The sequence below is a fragment of the Mustelus asterias genome, chromosome 11, assembly GCF_964213995.1.
Source record: "Mustelus asterias chromosome 11, sMusAst1.hap1.1, whole genome shotgun sequence".
Classification (NCBI taxonomy): Eukaryota; Metazoa; Chordata; class Chondrichthyes; order Carcharhiniformes; family Triakidae; genus Mustelus; species Mustelus asterias.
The window spans coordinates 45,515,105-45,524,096 of record NC_135811.1 but is presented as its reverse complement, the minus strand read 5'-3'; positions in this window follow the sequence as shown (position 1 = coordinate 45,524,096).

The following is an 8,992-nucleotide window of genomic DNA, read 5'->3' as shown; positions in this document are numbered from 1 at the left end:
CCGGAGCACCCGGAGGAAACCCACGCAGACATGGGGAGAACGTGCAAACTCCACACAGACAGTGACCCAAGCCGGGAATTGAACCCAGGTCCCTGATGCTGTGAGGCAGCAGTGCTACCCACTGTGCCACTGTGCCGCCCAAATGAAATGTCCCATCCAACCAAGCCAATCAGCCTGCCCAAAGGATTCAAAAAGTGTAAGATTATGTGAAGGAGCAATCAGGCAGGATTGGATCTGAATTCTGCAGTAGTTGCAGGCCTATCTCATGTTGCAGGCCACAACCATCTCATGCGGATGCAGCAAATTGACAATCCACTCCTCCTCCTAGTGTGGCATGTGGAAGGTGAAGTAGATTCTGGTGTAGAAGACATACATTATACATGACCATCAGTGGTAGCACAGGAGAGAGAAACAGGAATGGGGCCTAAACAGGATACTGGTCAGGAAATAAGCTGGTTATATTTTATTCATGTAGTCCTAAGATTGGTTTAAGGAACACATGAAGGGAGCAAACAATTAGTTGCTGGGCATGGTGTTTGAGGTACAGTTGATTGTACACTTTTGCCAAATTAATTCCATTGTGTATTGTAGGATAGGAATATTAACAAAGACCTGTTATGGACTGATCTGAATGTCCCGTCAAAAAAATGATTCATGCTCATGAATCATCTGAGATACAAGTTGCAATTAAACATTTCTCCTTAACCAAGGATTGAAGACATGTCTTGTTTGCTTCTCCCTGGATTACCACAAAATGTGCAACGTGCAGGAGTCTGCTATTACCGCCTCGCCTGCCCGAGGCTCGTAAGATTCCGCCTGAGGCCAACGGAGAAAGCCATTCTGCCGAGCCTCACCCGCCCCGATTCTGGGGCGGACGAGGCGGTAAAATGCCGGCCCACGTCAGGTAAGTAGTTCATTCAGTGCCTTCTGGTCTTTAATGGGACCAGGTCAGTTCCACACGCATCCAGTAGTAGAATCATATATTCTGAACTACATGAGAAATGGCACTGTATCTATCCTCTTAACTACTGTAAAGCCAAGGAATTACTATCAATAATTATAACAAACAAATGTTAAACCCATACGTCTGGTTTTTTTTGTTAACAGAGACATCAACCTATTTATTTTTAGCAAAGTTTTCTCCTCTTCCAGACACTGGTGACATGTCCCCCTCTAAATACTAAAGACTCACTTGTCAGCCTACTGTTCAACTCTCCATTCTCCCTCGATCAGTCGACAGTGATTTAGTCGCCTCTTATCTTTCAGGTGGGAAGTTAACCATTCTTTAGAGTGTGCTATTATTAGTTTTTAAAAATCAGTCTTGGTAGGGCTGTGTTCAAAGTGGCACAAATCACAATGACAGATAAAGCCAGCTGATAGGCACAGACAATGGAGGAGCAAGTGGAGTAACTGGTCTCCTTGGAACCATAAGCAATCAGAGCCCGAGATGTTTCAGAGAATCGTGTTTTTAACCAGAGAGATGGTTTAATTTTTTTTGTATAAATCTTTGATTTGGCTGCTAGAATTGCAGCTTTGGAACAGATTTTCAGCAATTATTGTGTGAAACGTCTTTGTTTTATGCAGGCATCATGACTGCTTTGTTCAATATTCTGATTAAGTCCAATGATGGAATTAGATGTGATGATTTTCTATTGGTCCTCAGCTCTGCACATCATAGGAATTTGATATGAATCCTGCCCATGTTCCTCTGGCAATATGACAACATACATTCAACTTTCCAATAGGCAGCGACAGAGGCAAATACAGAAAAAGAGAACCTCAAATGTAGCTTGGATGTCCAAGGCCCACGTGATACAATGCCTGCTTCAAACAAGGGACTGTTCCAAAATGTATTCGAGGACTCGATCGCAATTTTGAAGTAAAAATGTGGCAGAGTGCATATACTTTTTACATTGATACCAGTGAGTGAGAGGCCTCTCCAGCACTCCTTAAAGGGATCACATGTGACTGCCTCACATTAGCTATCTGAGCTTTCCATCTATCAAAGCTTTTTAAATTTTTGGCCAATACTCGAGTACATTTTTGATTAAATCAAAGCTTTGAGCTAATGTCAAACTAGCTGCTTTGATGAAATGTGGTGCATTAAACGCTAGATATCATCTGCTGTTGTCAAGCCCAAGTGAAGTTTAGGGCTGTGAAATTTGACTCTGTAACATCGTTTGTTTGGAGCTACAGGAGTCGTTTTGACTTCAAATGGCATCCACAGCATGGACACACTCCTTATTCTAGCAATTTTGCTGAAGGTGCTGGCTCAGAGCATGGTAAATGAAAACATCTAGCAGTGTGTCAGATCTTACTCCAGCACTGCTAGTTTGGACCTCAAAGCTCCAACTAATGTCCTCTCGTAACTTCGCTCAGCTGAAAATGCGTTAGGCAACACAAAGTCCAATCAGGAATCATAAACAACTTTCAGATTATTTTCTCGTTGATTGCTGCAGGCTCTTGCTGCAACTGCAGAAGAGTTTGATGATTTCTAGGATTGCCTGAAGTTGCTAAAGTCTGCAACGGGTGATGTGGCACATGCTGAAAAACTTTGTCCTCACTTTCAAGGACAATGGCATGGCAGGGAGGATGAGCAGTGATGACACAGAGCAGGATAAACTGCTGGAAGAGGGAGGAGATTCTCACAGAAGATCACAACCATCCAGGAGACTTATGGGACAATACTCTGATATGAACCTGGGTAGAAACAGTACTCAGACACCTCTGTTTCATCAAGGAAATTATAGAATTATAGAACACCTGCAGTGCAGAAGGAGACCATTTGGCCCATCGAGTCTGCACCAACTCTCCAACAGCGCATCTCACCCAGGCCCTATCCCCGTAACCCTACACAATTACCCCGCTAATCCATCTAACCTACACATCTTGGGACACTTAGGAGCAATTTAGCATGGCCAAATCACCTAATCTGCACACTTTGGAGTGTGGCAGGAAACTGGAGCACCCAGAGGAAGCCCACGCAGACACGGGGATAACATGCAGACTCCGCACAGACAGTCACCCAAGGCTGGAATCGAACCTGGGTCCCTAGTGCTGTGAGGCAGCAGTGCTATCCACTGTGTCACCGTGCCATCCTCACAGAAATTTGCCACCTGCTGCTGACACAACTGCAGCCTCAGAAGGGGGTCCGATCAGCATTGCCTGTACCTGTGTGGGTGACTGTGGACATGAACTTTAATAGGCGGGATTTTCTGGCCGCACTCACCACAAGGTCAGAAAATCTCGCCCAAAGGCAACGGAACTTTGCATGGTCTGCATCCCGCCTGCTACGATTCCTGCTGTGGGTGGGATGGGAAAATTCCAGTGAATGTATCTGTCTCCTTCCAGGCTGGATATTTGCACCATCTTCCAGTTCAGCTGTCCACTTTTGTACCTGAGAGGCCACTGAAGCTCTTTATTTCAAAAGAGCTGAATAAATTTAATTCTCTCATCCCAGAGAGAAGCAGGCAGAGCAAGCACACAGCTTCATGGACGCTTCTTCATGGTGCAGGCTGTTACTGACTCATGAACATTGTAATGCGGGCACTGCGATATCGCACGGCTAGAAGGAATTCTATTCCCTCAATGTTCAGCTGGCGGCATCGATACACAGCATGGCATCCTCATTATGCCCAGTGCATACACAGCAAGGAATGCATGTCATGCCCAGTGTCCTGGCAGCAGTTAGGATGCACATGCTGCATCAGCTGCATTTAAGCCAGCACAACACAGGAAGAATGGCTGCTGAGTGAGCAGGGATGCCCACTGACTGCATGGTTATTTTTAAAATTCATTCGTGGGATCTGGGCATCACTGGCTGGTCAGCATTTATTGCCCATCCCTAGTTGCACGAGGCAGTTGACAGTCAATGACATTGCTGTGGCTCTGGAGTCACATCTAGACCAGACCAGATTTCCTTCCCTAAAGGAACCAGATGGGTTTTTCCGACAATTGACAACTTCATGGTCACCAGTAGATTCTTAATTCCAGATTTTTTTCATTGAACTCAAATTCCATCATCTGCCGTGGCGGGATTTGAACCCGGGTCCCTAGAATATTAGCTGAGTTTCTGGATTAATAGTCTGGCGATAATACTACTAGGCCGTCGCCTCCCCTAAGCACATGTGGGCAGTGTGAATGTAATGAAAGCAATGCTAGCACATGAAATGAGCAGACCATTGACATGTAGAAATAACTCCTCCAGTAGCTGGCACTGCGCTGGGGGAATTCTGTAGTAGTTGGCAGAATGTGTGTCAAGATTCATTGTGCTTGCTGCATGCTGAAAAACCCCGACATCATGAGGGCACAGCCCTTGCCACCAGGAAGGGAAGAGGCAACCAAAACTTCCCTTTTCTGTCCGTGATCAACTCAATTGACTGTGATACCGGTGACCAGTACCCCAATTCCCCATTCAACCAACACTCCCACCTTTTCTCAGCCCTCTGTTACTGACCTTTGCAATGACATGTTCAAATTACAGCCAACACTTATCAAACATTCTAAACACAATTTATAAATCAACCTTTACCATATCACATACAAATCACTTTACAACCCTTGTCTACCCCTGTCTGCCACGTGCCTTTGCCTGTCGCCTGCTCCTAGGCAGTGCTACTCCAGTGGCTGCAGTATGGAAAGCTGCTGGCATTCAGCTCCAGAGGCTGCAGATGGTCTTGCAGACAACTTGATCAGCTCTGGCTCTGGGAAGGTTGACTCTGGACTGTGCCACCTTAGTGTGGGTCTGCATAAGTGCACTGGCAGTGTGGCAGCGGTGGGAAGGACTCAGTGTAATCCTGAGAGGTAATCCTGAGAGGTCAAGCAGGTTCGTGGAGAAGGGGGAGTGAGGGGGGGAGTGTTGAGGGGTGGGATTTCTGCTCCTGTTTTTGAGGGGGAATGACCAGTGTGAGAGTAAGTGATCATTTTTCTCTTTCGTCACCGTCACGCAACTCTTTCACCTCTTTCTTTTTCAACATTGCCTGCGTAGGGTGAAGAATTGGGAATCCGAAAGGAGAAAGGTACAAAGGTAGATGGGAATGTGATTAGGAAAGGGAGGTTGGAGGGGAGGGGGCGTGGGAGTGGGCGACGGAAGCAAGAACTCACACTTGGACCATGTGTTGCTTATAAATCAGAAGAGATTATAGGATGGAGAAGGTGGGATGTGAGGGGGAGGATTAGGCATGGGCATACTGTCACCCCCAATGGTTTCAGTCCAACACTGGCCACAGCCTGAGTCGTGGTCATCCCAATGAGAGTGGGGATCATCTCCTCCGTGGGTGAAGTAGCATGATGCAGGTGTGACCAACGCCTCCCTGCTACCTGTTAGGTTCTGATGCCTCCGGTTATATGCTACCTTGACCTGCATGGGGTTGTGGGTGGAAGGGGGTTGGTGGGGGAGGGGGGCTGTTGTTAGTGAGTGTGGTGTAATGTGTTTGAATGATGTGCTTCTCATGAATAGCTGACAAGGAGGTCAAGCTATGAGCTGTGGGTGTGAGGCTTGCAACTGTGCTGAGTGTGTGAGGGTGAGGTGAAGCTATGAATATTCGACCTGAGTTGTGGTTGATAATTTGTTCATGGGTGAGTGATGGGGATGTGTTGCATTGAGCAGTATGTGATGGTGGTGGTACAGTTGGTGGGATATGGCTTTTGCAGGTGAATTCACTGATCTTAACTATTCATGTAAGTTGATTGAACTTCCTGTGGCACTGCAGCCAGGTCACCAGGGCCAGAGTCCTGGCATTGACCACCACAGATATCTGCTCCCACTGTCATCTCACAATGTCCGGAGGGTCTCCCGGCCATCAGTGGGATCTCTCTCCCCCTTGCCCAGCACAATATCAGAGAAGTTCGGAGCATACACTCCATCCTGGTGCACTTTCATTCAGTATTCTTCTCACTCACACACTCTTCTGCAACTGGTGTCATGAACTTCTCAAGCCAGAATGCACCTTCCCTCTAAGGGGTGTAGGTTCTCTTTGAGTAGCGTGGGCTCACTTTAAGTGGCACTCGCATTTCACAAATGTTTAAAAAGTTTTACATTAACACTGCAATGAAGTTGCTGTAAAAATTCCTGAGTCGTCACACTTCGGTGCCTGTTCGGGGTACACTGAGGGAGAATTTAGCACGGCCAATGCACCTAACCAGCATGTCTTTCAGACTGCGGGAGGAAACCGGAGCACTCGGAGGAAACCCACGCAGGACGAACGTGCAGATTCCGTACAGACAGTGACCCAAGCCAGGAATTGAACTTGGATCCCTGGCACTGTGAGGCAGCAGTGTTAACCATTGTGCCACTGAGCCGCCCCCAGGGTGCACCCTACTGAGGTTTGCAGCCATGCAGTAATATGTTTAGTGTGTTCTTCCACTGCCTGCTTTGGAAGCAACTGCCACGAGTTAATTACACATTGTGATACGCTAGCCTGTTCAATTTAAGAAGTCTCACAACACCAGGTTGAAGTCCAACAGGTTTATTTGGTAGCACAAGCCACTAGCTTTCAGAGCAGCGCTCCTGAGTCAGCAGCGTTCCGAAAGCTAGTGGCTTGTGCTACCAAATAAACCTGTTGGACTTTAACCTGGTGTTGTGAGACTTCTTACTGTGTTTACCCCAGTCCAACGCCGGCATCTCCACATCCTGTTCAATTTCACAACCTAGATCACTTGATTGGTAGATAGGATACTAATCAGACCTAGCTTTGCAAACTTGCAATTGCTTTGTCATCCAGATACTGGTAAAAGACTGTTTTAATGTAGATTGGGATTACAAATCAATTGAAGTAAAGTTGGAAACTTTGTATTTAGAGTGAGCTTTTAAGGAAAGATCGCATTTAATTAAAAGAAGCACATTTTAAACACAACATTCAGAGACTTATCGTAAAAGTTATTAGCAGGATTGTATGATGCAAATTTCCTTTTCAGAATTATTAAAGTAATGTAATTAAACCCTGGTGGAAACAAGCCTCTAACAGACACAAGGTCCTCTTCACAGTTTATTCTATTCAATGATGTTGGTTTAACCTGGAGACAAAGTACCAATAATCAATTTCTCTAAATTTTGAACCATGTCCTTCTAATGGTGGCACGATGGCACAGTGGTTAACACTGCTGCCTCGCGGCGCCAGGGATACGGATGCGATTCCCGGTTCAGGTCACTGTCTGTGTGGAGTCTGCATATTCTCCCCATGTCTGCATGGGTTTCCTCCAGGTGCTCCGATTTCCTCCCACAATCTGAAAGACGTGCTGGTTAGGTGCATTGGCCATGCTAAATTCTCCCTCAGTGTACCCGAACAGGTGCCAGAGTGCGGCGACTAGGGGATTTTCACAGTAACTTCATTGCAGTGTTAACGTAAGCATACTTGCGACTAATAAATAAAATTTTTTAAACTTTAAACTTTTTTAAAAAGATGTTCAACTTTTGTAAGGTAATGTAGAAGTAAAATAAACTTAAATACATGTAATGACTCAGGAAGCCCAACTGGAAAGGAACATAGTTTAAAAATTGGCAAGTCATGTTGCAGCTTTGCGCGTTAGGTTGATTAGCCATGCTAAAATTGCCCTTAGTGTCCTGGGATGTGTAGGTTAGAGGGATTAGTGGGTAAATATGTAGGGATATGGGGGTAGGGCCTGGGTGAGATTGTGGTCGGTGCAGACTCAATGGGCCGAATGGCCTCTTTCTGTGCTGTAGGGTTTCTAAGATTCTAAGAACCTTAGTTAGGCTGCACTTGGAATATAGTGTTCAATTCTGGTCGGCACACTACCAGAAAGATGTGGAGGCTTTGGAGAGGGTACAGAAAAGATTTGCCAGGATGTTGCCTGGTATGGAGGGCATTAGCTATAAGGAGAGGTTGGAGAAACTTGGTTTGTTCTCACTGGAGCGACGGAGGTTGAGGGACAACCTGATAGAAGTCTACAAGATTATGAGGGACATGGACAGAGTGAATAGTCAGAAGCTTTTTTCCTAGGGTGGAAGAGTCAATTACTAGGGGGCATGGATTTAACGTGCGAGGGGCAAGGTTTAAAGGAGATGTATGAGGTACGTTTTTTACACAGAAGGTGGTGGGTGCCTGGAACTGGCTGCCGTGGGAGGTAGTGGAAGCAGATACGATAGTGAGTTTAAGGGGCGTCTGGACAAATACATGAATAGGATGGGAATGGAGGGATATGGTCTCCGGAAGGGTAGGGGGTTTTAGTTCAGTCGGGGAGCATGGTCAGTGCAGGCTTGGAAGGCTGAAGAGCCTGTTTCTGTGCTATAATTTTCTTTGTTCTTTGTTCTTTATAGTTTATTACACAATGCAAAGTAGAATCAGTGCCTTGCTGTACATACACTAGTCCCTGCCTGGGACTACAGTTCAGCAGGCCTAGTCCTGGGCCTGCCTTATAAAAGGCTCAGGTAATGAGTTCTAGCCGGGCAAGCCATTGCCTGTTACCAGGGGAACTTATACTCAATGAGCCCCACTGGGAGATCAATCAGTGATTCCCCATGGACCTTATGGGGGTTACCACATACAGATATGTGAAAATTAAAAACTGCTCCATATTGTATAGAAATAAACCTAAGTTAAAGGTGAAAACATACTTTAAAGCAGATTTTGATTCAGTTTTTACATTTATTCTTAAAACATAGAAACCTATTTTATTATGTTTGAGAAGAGAGGCCTGAACAATTGACAACACTTTAGAACAAAGGCATTAATATCCATGCAGGAGCCATAGACAGCATTTGTACAAACCACACATTGGCCAAGCTGAGTTGTGGAAGTGACTGCATACTTTGAATATCTTTGTAACAGACGTATGCATTCATATTTTTGTTCAATGATAATGGTAACAGGACTAAGCAGCATGTTTGCAAAGAGAAACATTTTAACAATTTGCGAAACTGTGGTATTTCTCCGTAATATCAAAAGCACTGAAAGATTAGAATTCCCCACTTACAATAAGCGACACTGAGAACATGCTGTATAAAGTGAAACATGTTTTGTAGACCAACTGTCTG